This window comes from Lissotriton helveticus, chromosome 6 (genome assembly GCF_964261635.1).
Source record: "Lissotriton helveticus chromosome 6, aLisHel1.1, whole genome shotgun sequence".
NCBI classification, from domain to species: Eukaryota; Metazoa; Chordata; class Amphibia; order Caudata; family Salamandridae; genus Lissotriton; species Lissotriton helveticus.
Window position 1 is genome coordinate 1,874,430,065 of NC_136067.1, and position 17,454 is coordinate 1,874,447,518.

Sequence of the window (17,454 nt, forward strand, 5' to 3'; positions counted from 1 at the left end):
GTCTTTAACGGCTGAGAGGTCACTTGTGTCACAGCCACAGGTGCAGAAGTGGATTTTTTTGACTGGGGATGGCCTGCTGATGCTGATGCTGATGTACTGCCTGCTTCGCCTTCAATATCCTGCCGTTCTTTTTCAAACCTCTTGGCTGACCAGGCTAGCCAACGTTTGTACTTTTTAACATCTTCATCAGCAAAAGGAAAGAATGCTTGGCCTGCCAGCGCCTTTTTGTAGCGTGGATCCAGAATAGTAGCACAAATGTAATGCTGTTCTGAGTTGATCTTTTTAAGACGTTCATCACCACGTAGGCGCTCTAATAATTTCTCCGACAAAATAAAAGGGTCTTTTTTTTGGCATCTTTTTCAAACTCAGAAGACACCGCCTTCAGTTGGTGCTCCAGCATGCACAACAATGGGATAGCTTTTCCCAAATTACAGTCCTCCTGGCTGACTGCACGCGTGAAGAACTCAAAAGGACGAAGCATGTCTGTCAGGCTTTTAACTATGTCCCATTGCGCCGCACCCATCCGCAGGTCCATCTGAGCTGTACCCTCTGTTAAGAAATAGTGATCGAGTACCGTATACTGCTCATACAGACGCTCAAGCATGTAGAAGGTTGAGTTCCAACGTGTTGCCACCTCCTGGATGAGTGCTTTCACTGGCATTCGACGTTCAAGTAGCAGCCTCCTCAGATGCTTCCGGGCCTTAAAAGAATGGCTGAAATGGTTGCACATTTTGCGGCAGGTGGCCATTACCTCGAACGCTGTACTGTCTCTATCACTCAAGAATTTTTGAACTACCAGGTTGATACAGTGCACCAAACACGGCACTCTGAAATAGTCACCCAGCGCCATGGCCTTAACTACATTGGCGCCATTATCCGTGGAAACATAACCAATCCGGCGTTTTTTTGGGGACAGCCAGTGAAAGACCTTTTTGTTAAACTCGTCCAAAATGTTTTGTGCTGTGTGACTTTTCTCCAAGCCAAACATGGCTAGTGTTGCATGTTTCCGAGCAGCTTTAAAAACTTGGTCCGGGTCAACACCTGCGTTTAGCTTTGCTTTAACACCTGAAAAAGAGACCCAGTGTGCAGCGATGCACATGTAATCAGCGCCTGCGCCACTGGTCCACATGTCTGTTGTCAGATGTATAGTGTGAACAGCACTCTTCTGCAAAGCTGCCCCAATCGCCTCCAGCACATCTTCATGTAGTGCTGGAACTGCAACTCTGGCAAAATAGAACCGGCTAGGAACCTTCCATTTAGGGCAGAGCGTTGCCACTATTTCTAGAAAACCTACCGCTTCTACAAAAGAAAAAGGGAGAAGGTCCACAGCTAGCATTTTAGCCAGCTTAGTGTTATACAGACGCGTCAGTGGGTGGTTGCGTTCATATGGCGCGTCTGAAGAAAACATGGTTCTAATGTTGCCCTGGACCAAGCATTTACGGGATGATAATGACTTCGTTGACGCAATTATGCTCGCTGGTGAACTTTTGCGCTTTGGTGTCTCACTCGCTCCAACACTCTTAGTGTGCCTCTCATGGGGTGTGCTGCTGACAGGGGTACTGGGTGTAAGTGAAGTGTTTGACACGTCTTCTTCCTCCTCGTCAACATCAACGTTTTCTTGACTTCCAATTCGGGCTTCCTTGATCGCCTTTAGGTGCGCAAACCATTGGACAGTGTGCTGTCTCTTAAGATGACCTCTCTGGCCTCCGGTACCATAGTTGGTACCTGACTTACCACGACTAACTGCAACCTTACAAAGGGTACAAATGGCGAACTTTTCCCTTTTTGGGCAAACAGTAAAGAAGTCCCAAACTGGTGACTTGAAGTGTCTGTGGGGCCTGGAGGAGGTGGCGATACTGGTGGTGGTGGTCATGCTGCTAATGCCAGATGAAGTGGAGGATCTGGATTGCCCAACTTTTGTACGTTGTGCACTTTCAACGCCACTAATTAAGGTCGAGGTGGATGGAGGTCCCTTCTTGCCAGTAAGAAATATGGAAGCGGTACGAGTTGTTATGTTATGTTATGTTATGTTATTTTTATGCTTCTATAGCGCACGGCCACTCCATGGAGCATCCCGGCGCTTTTTCGAAGGTACCCACCAAATGAGGGAGAAACATAACACTGAAGGGACATGCAACACACACATAAAAGAGCAGCACCAGTCTAAGGGAAAAGCCATGTTTTAAGGGCCTTTCGGAAGGACAGCAGGCTAGAAGCCTGTCTTAGAGAAATCGGGAGGTCATTCCAAGCACGAGGAGCTAAATAACGGAAGGACCGTCCTCCTGCTCTGGCGCGCTTGATAATGGGAACCTTCACTTTGGATAATGCAGAAGATCTGAGAGATCTAGAGGGCTGATACCAAGACAGTCGTTTGGAGATGTATTTAGGGCCAATACCGTGCAAGGCCTTGAAGGTCGTAGTCAGGGTTTTAAAAAGAATTCTTTTGTCAATCGGTAGCCAATGTAAGGTTGAGAGAAGAGCAGTGGCTCTGGCTCTTCTTGGGAGGCCAAAGACAGCTCGGGCCGCAGAATTCTGAGCAATTTGAAGACGCCTAACCAGATATTTGGGAAGTCCCAAAAATAAAACATTAGCGTAATCCAGCCTGGAGCCAACCAGTGCCTGGACGATGATTTTCCTATGCTGGATGGATACTAAAGGTAGAAATTTACGCAGCATCCGGAGGATGCCAAAGCATTTCCCGGTGAGAGAGGAAATATGTGGTCCAAAAGATAAGTCGCTATCAATGATCACTCCCAAGTTTTTGGCCTTCAGGGAGGAACTAACGGGAGGAAACATATCCTGCGGCCACCAGGGTTTCCAATCCGGCTCGGAGGTACACCCAAAGAAGAGCAGCTCCGACTTGTCGGAGTTGCATTTCAATCCATGACGTCCAAACCACTCGAAAACCGCACTCAAACAACCTCTAACCTGATCATCGTCGAACAGACCATTCCTATTGCTTACAAACAGGAGCTGGGTGTCGTCGGCATAGGTGGCAATCCGGGCGCCAAAAGACTCCGCGACCACTGCCAGAGGAGCCATAAAGATGTTAAAAAGGAGGGGGCTCAAGATGGAACCTTGGGGAACCCCCACTTCTAGCAGCGGCATCTCGGCGGAGTAAGGAGGAGCCCAGATTGTCTGCCGGCGGTCGGCTAAGAAAGATTTAAGCCACCTCCACACCGTTCCCCGCAAACCAAAGTCCCAGAGTCTGGCAAGGAGAAGCGCGTGGGGAACGGTGTCGAATGCCGCCGACAGGTCAAGCATGACCAATACAGCCTTTCTTCCAGCATCCAACTCCTCCCGGATGGCGTCTGTGACTTCGAGGAGCGCAGTCTCCGTGCTGAAATTCGCACGGAAACCGGATTGGGTGTTATGCAGCAGATCGTTTTCCTCGATGAAATTAGAGATTGATCTGTGAACAAACCTCTCAGTCACTTTCGCTAGAGCCGGGAGTAAGGAAATAGGTCTGTAGTTGGCATGGACTAGAGGGTCGAGTGCTGGTTTTTTCAGGAGTGGCAGGATCATGGCACTCTTCCAAGCCTTTGGAACTACCCCGGATGAGAGCGACATATTTAAGATGGGATTGACCAAGTCATTTAGCACAGGTGCCAAGTTTGCTAAACACTTGGCCGGGCACGGATCCTGTGGAGATCCAGATTTAAGGTTGGACAGGATGTCAAGAGAGCTTGCATGATCCAGTGAGGGAAAATCACACAACAAAGGACCATGATCTGACATAGGACACCCCAGGCTCACAGGCTGCTGCTGAAAAGTGGAAAGGAGGGAATCTTGAATAGTAGTAATTTTCTGTACAAAATATACAGCCAGATCCCTCAACCAGGATTCAGAGTGAGTATGAATGGGGGTATAAGCAGAGGGAGAGGTAAAATCTTTTACCACCCTAAAGAGTTCTTTACCAGAATGCTCCGTTGGTGTACTACTTAACTCCAATGATTGTGGTGGTGTTTCCACTGCCTCCTCGTCGACAACATCATCATCATCATCACGCTCAGCAGCTTTTCGGGCTAGGGTCAAAATGTCTGTTTGCTGCATGCCCGCTGGGGCTGCAGTTACCTTTATGATGACTGGGTCGTCGTTGTCAGAGTCTTCATCAGCAGCAGTATCCGCCACTTCTTGCTGAGCCTCATCATCACACTCCATAACTCTGAGACTTTGGACGAGCTTCCTTTTACGCTTAACTACCTTTGTCAGATCATGGTGTGCCTCACTCTCAGACGGCAGTGGTGCTGGTTCCCAATTATGATCCGTATCATCAGAAGGAGGTGTGCTTGAAGAAGATGTAGACACCACCCTTGATCTCTTCCTTGCTAGGGGTGTGGAAGACAATGAATGATCATCAGGAGGAGTGTCTTCCTCAAATGATACCTCGCCTTGATTGTCGATTTCCTGATGTGCCCCTACTTCGGGAGGAACAACTATTGTGGGCACTTGTGACCCTCCATGCACCTCTGCTTGCGCATCTCCTTGCGCTGCCTCTCCTTCCACATGTACTTGGGCTTGTACTTGCACATGTGATAGTTGTTGCAGCTGTGGTTGTTCAACACTCGTCAGATGAGCTACAACAACCTGTGTTGATTGAGGGACATTGCTGCTGCTTTCTTGCAATGAGCCAACATCACTGGTCGATGGTGATTGAACAACTATACTGGCTGCCTCTGCAGCACTCAAGGGCTTGGACTTAAGTTGGCGTGGTGGTGGTGGTGGCACTGAGCCCAATGGAGTGGGGGTGCTGCTCCCAGCTTGGTCCCCAGCAGATCCCGCTGCTGCTGCAGGCATACTTTTTTTTTTACTCCCAAAAAAAAGGGCGGCCGGCACACCAGTCTCCTTGGTAACTTGCTTCTTCTGCTCCTTACTGGCACCTTTCTTGCTAGAGGAGCTAAGGGTAACTTTTTTTGGGGCCATCTTCTTCAGAGCAGGTCAGAACAGCAGGCAGCAGTTGCACGAGTTGCAGAGTTGTCTGTGTCCAGACGTGACGTCGCGTGACGTTATGCTGCACACACACACCGCTGCAGGACTTCTTCCTGGCACTGGTGGTTCTCTTGAGTCTTGTGCACCTAAAAGCAACATCAGTTCAGTTATACACCCCAAAAAATCGACAAAACACAGAAAAATCAGCACAATCCCATGCCATCCATGATGTTTACATTGAAGACACCCCACAGAAAGACTAGGGCCATGCAAGTATGCAACACTCACTACCCCTGGGCATAATGGATGAAAAGTAGGCAAAATAAGTGCAGGCCTCAGACACTGTCTCTCTTCAAAATGGCCCCTTACACCCCAAGCCAGTCCACATCAACAGTACACCCCAAAAAAACAGAAAAACAGCCAAAAATCACCACAATCCAATGCCATCCAGGATGTTTACATTAAAGAGAGTGAGACCCCACAGGCACACTCAGTCCATGCATCACTACCCCTTGGCAAAAGGCCACACCAGCAGCCCCAAAAAAACGACAAAAAACAGCACAATCCCAGCCCATCCATGGCCTCAATGGTGTTTAACTTCAAGAGGACACCCCACAGAAAGACTAGGCCCATGCAACACTCACCACCCCTGGTCAAAGGGCCCCACCAGCAGCCCCAAAAAACGACAAAAACGACAAAATTCAGCACAATCCCAGCCCATCCATGGCCTCAATGGTGTTTAAATTCAAGAAGACACCCCACAGAAAGACTAGGCCCATGCAACACTCACTACCCCTGGGCATAATGGATGAAAAGTAGACAAAATAAGTGCAGGCCTCAGACACTGCCTCTCTTCAAAATGGCCCCTTACACCCCAAGCCAGTCCACATCAACAGTACACCCCAAAAAAACAGAAAAACATCCAAAAATCACCACAATCCAATGCCATCCAGGATGTTTGCATTAAAGAGAGTGAGACCCCACAGGCACACTCAGTCCATGCATCACTACCCCTTGGCAAAAGGCCACACCAGCAGCCCCAAAAAAACAACAAAAAACACAAAAAACAGCACAATCCCAGCCCATCCATGGCCTCAATGGTGTTTAACTTCAAGAGGACACCCCACAGAAAGACTAGGCCCATGCAACACTCACAACCCCTGGTCAAAGGGCCCCACCAGCAGCCCCAAAAAACCGACAAAAACGACAAAATTCAGCACAATCCCAGCCCATCCATGGCCTCAATGGTGTTTAAATTCAAGAAGACACCCCACAGAAAGACTAGGCCCATGCAACACTCACTACCCCTGGGCATAATGGATGAAAAGTAGGCAAAATAAGTGCAGGCCTCAGACACTGCCTCTCTTCAAAATGGCCCCTTACACCCCAAGCCAGTCCACATCAACAGTACACCCCAAAAAAACAGAAAAACATCCAAAAATCACCACAATTCAATGCCATCCAGGATGTTTACATTAAAGAGAGTGAGACCACACTACAGGCACACTCAGTCCATGCACCACTACCCCTAGGCAAAAGGCCACACCAGCAGCCCCAAAAAAAGACAAAAACAACAAAAAACAGCATAATCCCAGCCCATCCATGGCCTCAATGGTGTTTAAATTCAAGAGGACACCCCACAGAAAGACTAGGCCCATGCAACACTCACCACCCCTGGGCAAAGGGTCCCACCAGCAGCCCCAAAAAAACGACAAAAAACAATAAAATCAGCACAATCCCAGCCCATCCATGGCCTCAATGGTGTTTAAATTCAAGAAGACACCCCTCAGAAACACTAGGCCCATGCAACACTCACTACCCCTGGGCATAATGGATGAAAAGTAGGCAAAATAAGTGCAGGCCTCAGACACTGCCTCTCTTCAAAATGGCCCCTTGCACCCCAAGCACATGTTGCTTGTACCAGCCAGCACTCAAGATGGCCACCACCACCACCCACATGGCCAGTCCACATCAACAGTACACCCCCAAAAAACAGAAAAACAGCCAGAAATCACCACAATCCAATGCCATCCATGATGTTTACATTAAAGAGAGTGAGACCACACCACAGGCACACTCAGTCCATGCACCACCACCCCTGGGCAAAAGGCCACACCAGCAGCCCCCAAAAAACGACAAAAAACAATAAAATAAGCACAATCCCAGCCCATCCATGGCCTCAATGATGTTTAAATTTAAGAAGACACCCCACAGAAAGACTAGGCCCATGCAACACTCACCACCCCTGGGCAAAGGGCCCCACCAGCAGCCCCAAAAAAACTACAAAAACAACAAAAATCAGCACAATCCCAGCCCATCCATGGCCTCAATGGTGTTTAAATTCAAGAGGACACCCCACAGAAAGACTAGGCCCATGCAACACTCACCACCCCTGGGCAAAGGGCCCCACCAGCAGCCCCAAAAAAACGACAAAAAACAATAAAATCAGCACAATCCCAGCCCATCCATGGCCTCAATGGTGTTTAAATTCAAGAAGACACCCCTCAGAAACACTAGGCCCATGCAACACTCACTACCCTTGGGCATAATGGATGAAAAGTAGGCAAAATAAGTGCAGGCCTCAGACACTGCCTCTCTTCAAAATGGCCCCTTGCACCCCAAGCACATGTTGCTTGTACCAGCCAGCACTCAAGATGGCCACCACCACCACCCACATGGCCAGTCCACATCAACAGTACACCCCCAAAAAACAGAAAAACAGCCAGAAATCACCACAATCCAATGCCATCCATGATGTTTACATTAAAGAGAGTGAGACCACACCACAGGCACACTCAGTCCATGCACCACCACCCCTGGGCAAAAGGCCACACCAGCAGCCCCCAAAAAACGACAAAAAACAATAAAATAAGCACAATCCCAGCCCATCCATGGCCTCAATGATGTTTAAATTTAAGAAGACACCCCACAGAAAGACTAGGCCCATGCAACACTCACCACCCCTGGGCAAAGGGCCCCACCAGCAGCCCCAAAAAAACAACAAAAACAACAAAAATCAGCACAATCCCAGCCCATCCATGGCCTCAATGGTGTTTAAATTCAACAAAACAGTTGTATCATGCATCCATAACCAACCCTGGTCCTACTGGATACTGTGGCTACCCACAATATAATTTATTTAATGTTCTGAAAAAGTTCAAAAATTGTAGTTGCAGCAACTGTAATGCCCCAAACAAACTTACTTGTGAAAGTTGATTTCTAATCCAAAAGTGATCCAAAGAAAGTCAAAAAGGCCTCAAATCTAAATATCCAGCAGCACCCACAAAAAGTAATCCTTCCAGCTCCAGATCCAAATGAAAGTGACCAGGAGATGGACAAAGCACTGGGAGGAGCCTGCTGGACAGGAACAGGAAGTTGGAGACTGTGGGGCACTTCCTTCCCTCCCCCCCCCCAAAAAATGGACTCCTTGCAAAAAAAAGGCCATGCAAATGTCAACCTGAGGAGTGATTCTGATAAAAATCATCATTTTCTGAAGGTTTATCCTGTTTGCTGGTGGATTTCTTGTGCAGAATTGCAAAATCTCTATTTCGCGAGTGCGAGATTGTTCCTTTCCGCCGCAACTACGTGTTCGCAATTGCGAACTCTCGCGAGGTGTGCTGTGCAAGGTGGCAAGCCGCGATTACGTATTCGCGGGCGCCAAACTCCCGCGGGATCACGCAGCAAGATCCAAAATGGCGCGGCACTCGCAAAATATGATCGAGAAAAACAACTCGGCAAACGCTTAATGACGGAAAGTGAACGCCGTGCACCACGCCGCGCGCCGCAAACAAGCAAAAAATCCGCTGCGAGCAGATTCACGGATTTTCGACAAATTCGCGAGAGTTCGCGGATTGCGAATTTGCCGAAAATCCGAAAAATCCGCGAGCGGAGCGGATTTTACGCCCATACTTACTCCCAGCAGCAGGAGGTCAGACTTGTGTCTGTGGCAGCAGCATCCATTTTGTGATGCTGAGGCTCTGGTTAACTTTAACCGGGATTAGTAGGAACAACATGTCTTCTCCCTCTACCCTCTAGAAGGGTGGAATGCTACCCCCGTCGCCAGAACTGGTGAGGGAGTAGTATTCCAAAGCGTATGACACCTTACACGACATGTTTTGATAAAACCAAACCAAAGTTAGCATTCAACCGCGAGGATTATAATGCACTTAAGAGTATATGGTATGGCAATATCATAGAACAGCTATAAGGACATGGTTCCGAAAGCTGCAGACAGGCTCAGCTCATGCTAGAGCACCATCTCACATAAAACCAAGCACTCTGCCTTCAGGTTTGTTAAGGCCTGCCCTAGGAGTGACTTATAGGTGCATATGTGTCTATATATAATGGTAGGTATAGAAATACTATACCTAAGCAAGGGGTGATCACACGACCTTGCCCCAGTTGAGTGATCAGCCAATTGTGTCAGTTTGGATGGCCAGTCAGGGGTGGCAAAAGATATGCTGCAGCCCCTGGTAGGCCTTGGGTGCACCTATGCCCTGGGTACCCATGGTACACTGTACAGGGACTCACAAGAGTGACCCAATTCCCAATTGGTGATGTACCTAAAGTACATGGTGGGAAATTTAGAGAGAGAACTACAGGGCTGTGGATCTGATTAGCAGGCCCACAGCCACATTACGTCGAAAACCAGTGAAGCAAAAAGCAAAAAGTTGGGTGACCATAGGAAAGCAGACCCTAGTCTCCTACGTAACCCCCCACCCCAAACGCAGGGACATTAGACTAACCTTGACCAGTTGTGTCTTCATGTTCTAAGTGGAAGTACCTAGAGAGACCCTCTGCATTGCCATGGTCAGTCCCAGGTCTGTGCTCCACTGTAAAGTCCATCCCCTGTAGGGAAATGGACCACCTGAGCAGTTTGGGATTCTCACCCTTCATCTGATTTAGCCACAAGAGGGGCTTATGGTCTGTCTGAATTTTGAAGTGAGTGCCAAACAAGTTTGGCCTCAACTTCTTCAGGGCCCAAACCACAGCAAAGGCCTCCCTCTCAATGGCTGACCAACGTTTCACTCTAGGGGTCAGGCTTCGGCTAATAAAAGCAATGGGCTGGTCTTGACCATCTACATTAGGTTGTGAAAGCACAGCTCCCACCCCCAACTCAGAAGCATCTGTTTCTACAATGAACTCTTTGGAGTAGTCAGGACTCTTCAAGATAGGTGCAGAGCACATGGCCTTCTTCAGGTCATCAAATGCCTTTTGACAGCTTACTGTCCACTGAACCTTTTTTGGCATCTTCTTTGAAGTCAAGTCATTAAGTCGTGTCACAATGGACCCATAATCCTTAACAAACTTTCTGTAGTAACCAGACAGGCCCAAGAAAACTCTGACCTGTGTCTGGGTGGTTGAAGGAACCCTGTCCTTGATGGTCTGGACCTTACTCTCCAGTGGTTGAACCTGACCCCCACCTCCAAGGTGGCCCAGGTACACAACCTTACTCTGCCCTATCTGGCACTTTGTGGCCTTGATAGTTAGGCCTGACTTCTGCAGGGCCTCTAAAACCTTCTTCAGGTGGATCAGGTGATCCTCCCAGGTGGAGCTGAAGACAGCAATATCTTTAAGATAAGCTGCACAAAATTCATCCAACCCAGTGAGGACTTGGTTCACCAACCTTTGGAAAGTGGCAGGTGCATTCTTCAAACCAAAGGGCATCACCACAAATTGGTAATGACCTCCTGAGGTTGAGAAAGCAGTTTTGGCCTTGGAATCCTCAGCTAACCTGATCTGCCAATAGCCTGCTGTCAAATCAAATGTGCTCAGAAACTTGGCAGAAGCCAATCTATCAATGAGCTCATCTGCTCTTGGAATTGGGTGAGCATCTGTCCTAGTGACAGCATTGAGACCTCTATAGTCCACACAGAACCTCATCTCTCTCTTACCATCTTGGGTGTGAGGTTTTGGTACCAGGACTACTGGGCTGGCCCAGGGGCTCTCCGTTGGCTCAGTTACTCCCAGCTCCAACATTTTCTGTACCTCACTCATTTCATTTTTTCATTTGATAAGCTTTATTCTATTTGTAGAAAACAAAATCATAAAAGCATAAAGAAAGTAATACATTTAAAAGTTGATTCCAGTGCATAATCAATAAGTACATTAAAAACAATGTTTAAAAATGTGCGATACATTATAAAAAGATAAAAGGTCTGGGGAGACCAAGTACTTTGCGACAAATCCATAGGGGCGTTCATGGTAGTAATTTACATAATTCATACTATGCCCATTCCAAATCATGTAGAGATTACATTGTGTTTCTAGATCTAACAATCGCCCTCAGAAAAGTGGATACAACTGCGATGGTTTTTACGTTGTCTGAACATTTTAGTTTTTCATATGCTCCTCTACAGGTTCGCAGGTCCCATGATACAAGTAGAGGTTTTAATAGGCAGACCCTCGGATAGCTATAAAAAGTACAGAAAAGTATGCAATGGATGTTTGACTGGTAGGAGATGTTATCACATGGGCAAAGTCTATCCTCTCTAAACCAGTCATTGCAATGGGGGTAGCTTGTTATCCTGAAAAAGGTATCTGTACGGAAGCGGGTCAAGAGCATGCGATTGAAAGGAGGTTGTTTGATCAAAAGATACAGTTGTAACCCCTTGGTGGGAGTGATCAGATGGTGTTGCGTCTTTTGGTCTCTAGATGGTGTAAGAGGAGTTGCTTCAACACTTTTCTGGGCACATTCAGCATACTGTCTGGGTTGGAAAAGTATTCAGGATGACCAATGTCATTCAATAAATCTTTGACATAGGTCAGCCATTTGATGTTGCCAACTCCATCTAGTGCCAGGCAGTCTTTCAGTACAGCTCTATTCATGCTGGTCTCTGGATTAACCCAGACGTTATGCCATAACAAGACAGGAGAAGATTTAATAATGTCTGTGATGTATGGCAAGGCTAGTTCATTGTGTGCTACATAAGTTGCTGTGCTCCTTGGTACAGCCAATAAATAGCGGAGAAAACGGTTTTCAATGCGTTGGATGGAGTCCACCTGCTCCGTCCCCCAGAGGCCTGCCCGGTATGTGCCTGTCGGGATACATTTAGCTTTATAAACTTGAAGCAGTTCTCTGACAGGCCTCCCGTCAAGTTTTTTGCGAAATATATCAGGGCAACTGTGGCTCTGGAGAACGCGAGCCCCCTGGCGGTTACAGCTGGTTTCCATGAGCCCCTTCTTTCAAAATCTATACTGAGGTAGCAAAATCTGTTGAGAACCTCTACCCTTCTACCGTCCAGATCAATTGGACAAGGTACCCTCCTGTTCTTAGTTCCGCATGACATGGTATGGATCCCTGATCAAATATCGATAACAATAACACCGACCTACAAAAACATTGCCGCAAAAATATCGTACACTAAAATATCGTCACCATATACTTAAACAAGGATTTACACAGATATCGATATTTTATTATCGACTACAAAAATATTGTTTTAAACATATCGACTACAAACATATCGACTACTAAAATATCAATAATACTTTAAATAATATGAAACACTACAAAAATATCGACAACAATATTATCGACTTACATACAGCCTATTAACAAATACAAAAAATATCGACAATTTTATTTAACATTAAATACACACTCCTCTCAACAACAAAACAATATAATTATTAAACACTTTTAAATAAATACTAAATAAACATATATATATATATAGTATACATTTAAAATACATATAAAGTAAATATTAATACACACATAAATATAAACATACTTAATAATTCTAATATAGTCAATAAAAAATATGTATTAACACACATTACATATATAAAAAGTTTATAAATTATTAACAAAACGTATACATTTAAATCTAAAACACATACAAAACATATTTAATTATATACTACTACTAAATAAGAAATAAAACACCCTCATTAAAAAAACGGATACCAAATTCAAACTTAAATTCTCAACCAATAAATTTAAACTAAATCTCCATCAACCAATCAAAATGCAGAAGTACTTAACTAGCTACTATAAAAACAATTACATAATTAACTACAAATTACCATTTTTGGAACAAAGACAAAGAAAAATGGTGACTTTGCTGAAGAGAAAAGACAACTAACCTAGACCAACTACTACAACATATCATACAACAACACAAGTAAGTAAATTCCCATTTTATGTTCTATTCAAAACTCTAGATCCTTTGCTAAACTTCCTAAAATATATAAATGCTCTCTTTTTTTTATTTAAAACAAAACTTCCTATCAACAACAGCAGAAAAGAAGAAATGTACAAAAAAAATGTCCAACCTTATCAATACGTACCTAGAAATGTAACAAATAAATAAAGATTTACCAAACTAAGGGGTCCATTAGGATGTCGGGCGGTGGCAGCACCGCGGCGATGGGGGGGCGGAAAAACAGCTTTTTCCGCCCGCGAGCAGCGGAACTCACGTCCGCCACATTAGGATAGGTAAACACAGGTCATTTCCCGTCCGCCGCGGAGCGCCGCGCTCCGCCATCAAGGTGCGCCCGCCATCGCGGCGGCTGGAGCCAATCGAGACCCTCCGCCGCGGCCGATGACGTCCGCCCCGCTCGACAAATTAGGATGGCCCGAACAAGCAGATGCACGGCAGCGGAGACACCGCACAGCTGAAGCAGGCGGAAAGTCGACAGCGGAGCACGAACGCCGAGACCCGACATGAACCCCATGGACAAAGCCCTCCACATGCATCCGGTCATGTACCTGCTGCAACACTATCGCCAGATGGGCCGCCGCGGACGCCGTCGCAGGTACGCCACTACACATTTGCACCACACATCTCACATGCCGACACAGGGCCCAAACAAAACACTGGCATCCTGCTGGGGGACACAACACATCCACATGGGCACCCACACATCACCCACCTCACAACAAGGCACCCCACAGCATCCGGAACACACAACGTCCGCCAACCTGCAGCAACGTCACGGTCACGGACACGTCACCGCCGCGGTCAACACATGCGCACTATGCAGAAGGCAGGGCAACACCAAGGCATGGCCAGGTCCAAAACATCACAGTGACACACCACCCCGACCAACACTGCACCCCACCCGAGCTAGTCACAGGCCAGGTGCCTATCCCGTGCACCCCCATGCACACCAACAAGCACTGTAACAACAAGCACAATACACACACACTGCGACACACAACCAGGGACACAGGCACTGCAGGATTGGCTGACAACGAACACACAACACCAGTGCACTCCCCACAGCCCACACAATTGCATACAATCATCCACACAGGGCAAGACAAAACAAACAACAGGCATACAACTCCTGGCTGACACATGTGTGTTTCACACCATACATGGGCACACATACATACACTACAAACTAACGCCCTTCACACTGCACACCTCTGCCACACCCAACACCGCACATGCCATGTAAGCCATGCCACCAGGACTAAGGGCCAACACAAGACGACCATACACATACACGCCTGGGCACACAGAAAGGAAAACACACACACCTCATCACATCATAGACATCGACTAAACCACAGCACAGCTGCACACCCTGTGCTGCCAGTGTCCCCCAAGGTGACCTGTGAACAGTGTATGCAGCAATAGCAATTCACCAACACAAAAACTGCATGGCCTGTAAAATAGCCATCACAGAGTACAACATCAGCAGGGCCAGAATGGACTGAAGACCCTGTCCCCCCTGTCTAAAAATCATATGGCCACATAGAGCCTTGCAATGGTGATTTACAAAATAGAGCATGGTACTCAGTCAAGCATATGCAAACAAGAAAAGTACTTTAATCAGTAAGGAGACTGAGAAAACACACCATAAGTAACTGTATTTATTCACATATTGCACAGATGTAGCTACACAACATTAGTAGACACCAGCAAGTCACAAAATCATGTACAAATGGCACAGACTATGCACTGGTCAAACACAATCGGGAAGTGCAGAGTCCTTGGCAGGGCAGGGTACAGCACATCAGAGCAACAGGCCCAGAGTCCTTGGCAGGGAAGGGTACAGCACATCAGAGCAACAGGCCCAGAGTCCTTGGCAGGGCAGGGTACAGCACATCAGAGCAACAGGCTCAGAGTCCTTGGCAGAGCAGGGGAGAGTACATCAGAGCAACAGGCCCAGAGTCCTTGGCAGGGCAGGGTACAGCACATCAGAGCAACAGGCCCAGAGTCCTTGGCAGGGCAGGGTACAGCACATCAGAGCAACAGGCCCAGAGTCCTTGGCAGGGCAGGGTACAGCACATCAGAGCAACAGGCTCAGAGTCCTTGGCAGAGCAGGGGAGGGTACATCAGAGCAACAGACCCAGAGTCCTTGGCAGGGAAGGGTACAGCACATCAGAGCAACAGGCCCAGAGTCCTTGGCAGGGCAGGGTACAGCACATCAGAGCAACAGTCCCAGAGTCCTTGGCAGGGCAGGGGAGAGTACATCAGAGCAACAGGCCCAGAGTCCTTGGCAGAGCAGGGGACAGTACATCAGAGCAACAGGCCCAGAGTCCTTGGCAGAGCAGGGGACAGTACATCAGAGCAACAGGCCCAGAGTCCTTGGCAGGGCAGGGGAGAGTACATCAGAGCAACAGGCCCAGAGTCCTTGGCAGGGCAGGGTACAGCACATCAGAGCAACAGGCCCAGAGTCCTTGGCAGGGCAGGGGAGAGTACATCAGAGCAACAGGACCAGAGTCCTTGGCAGGGCAGGGTACAGCACATCAGAGCAACAGGGCCAGAGTCCTTGGCAGAGCAGGGGAGAGTACATCAGAGCAACAGGCCCAGAGTCCTTGGCAGAGCAGGGGAGAGTACATCAGAGCAACAGGCCCAGAGTCCTTGGCAGGGCAGGGTACAGCACATCAGAGCAACAGGCCCAGAGTCCTTGGCAGGGCAGGGGAGAGTACATCAGAGCAACAGGCCCAGAGTCCTTGGCAGGGCAGGGGAAAGTACATCAGAGCAACAGGCCCAGAGTCCTTGGCAGGGCAGGGTACAGCACATCAGAGCAACAGGGCCAGAGTCCTTGGCAGAGCAGTGGAGAGTACATCAGAGCAACAGGCCCAGAGTCCTTGGCAGAGCAGGGGAGAGTACATCAGAGCAACAGGCCCAGAGTCCTTGGCAGGGCAGGGTACAGCAAATCAGAGCAACAGGCCCAGGAACACACCCAGATTGCTAACAATGGTCTAGAGTAGCACACCTCTGTGTGGCACAGGCGTCTGAGGGTGTTGACAACTCACTCCTGGCTGTCATGTGGAGTGGGACCTGGCTGTGTGTCAGGGACTGCAGGTCCACTTGACTGGTGTGACAGAGGGACATGTGATGTGGCTATAACAGAGGGCCTGCAAGGTGGAGGGCTGTGCGGACCAGGTGGCACCGTGGCACGTGGAGGTGGAGTCATGCACGCCCTTGACACAGTGTGGGTGGGAGAGGTTGGAGGGGTGCCCTTCCACTTCTTTGGAATATGAATTTGCTTCCCTGTCATGGGGTTGATGGGAAGTGGCGTTGACACCACCGGCACACCCCCCAACTGTCCCACATCAGGGGCAGACACTGGCACTCCCTCTGGAGAAGTCCTTGATCCTGCAGTACGCTTGGGCTGGCTACGCCTCCGGACTACCTTACCCTCTCTGGAAGGTGTACCCCCCACAGTGACCACCTTCCCACTTACCCCAGGGGTGGTGTCTACAGTGCCCTCCTGTCCCTTCTTGCCAGGGATGGCCACAACACTGCCCTCCTCTACCTGAGTCACTGGCCTGGACACAACACTGCCCTCCTTTGCCACAATGACTGGGCTGGTCACAACAGGGGTCTCCTTTGCCACAATGACTGGGCTGGTCACAACAGGGCTTCCCTCCACCTGCCTCGATGTACTTTGTTCGGGGTTGATGTGGTAGGTGGTTGTGTCCCTGTGCTCTCCCCAGGTGTAACCATGACATCCCACACATCCTCTGTGGGCATAGCTGAGTCAATTTCTGGTGATGCCTCTGCAGCATGTGAGCCTGGTGTCTGACACAATGCTCTTCTGGCCTTGCTCTTCTGTGACTTCACCTTGTCTGTGCATATTGGGGGGGCCCTGCTCTTCTTTGGGGATGGAGTCTGTGGACGGGATTGTTTGCTTTGGGTCTGACCTGTGCTCCTAGTGTTGTATCGTTTAGTTGATGTATGTCCCAAGTGCTCACTGTCATCTGATGTGGCCACGGACTGGGTGGACGTCACAGGCACCTGAGCTGCAAAGGGGGCATGTGCTTGTTGGAGGGCTGACGTCACTGTACCTGACAATGACAGGAGTGTACGATGTAGGCCACCCACGTCAGAGTGTATGCCCTCCATGAATGCCAGAACCTGGCCTAATTTGTTATCGTGTGCACTGAAGGCATTGAGCAGGGCGGTCTGGCCCATGCAAAGTTGCCGCAGGAGCTCTACGCACTCTGCACTGAGGGCAGCAGGGGGGACAGGTGCAGGTGCAGTGGTGCCATGTGTGAATGTCACACGTCCCCTCTTAGTGACACGGATACGGGCAGCCCCAGAGGAAGTGGATGGG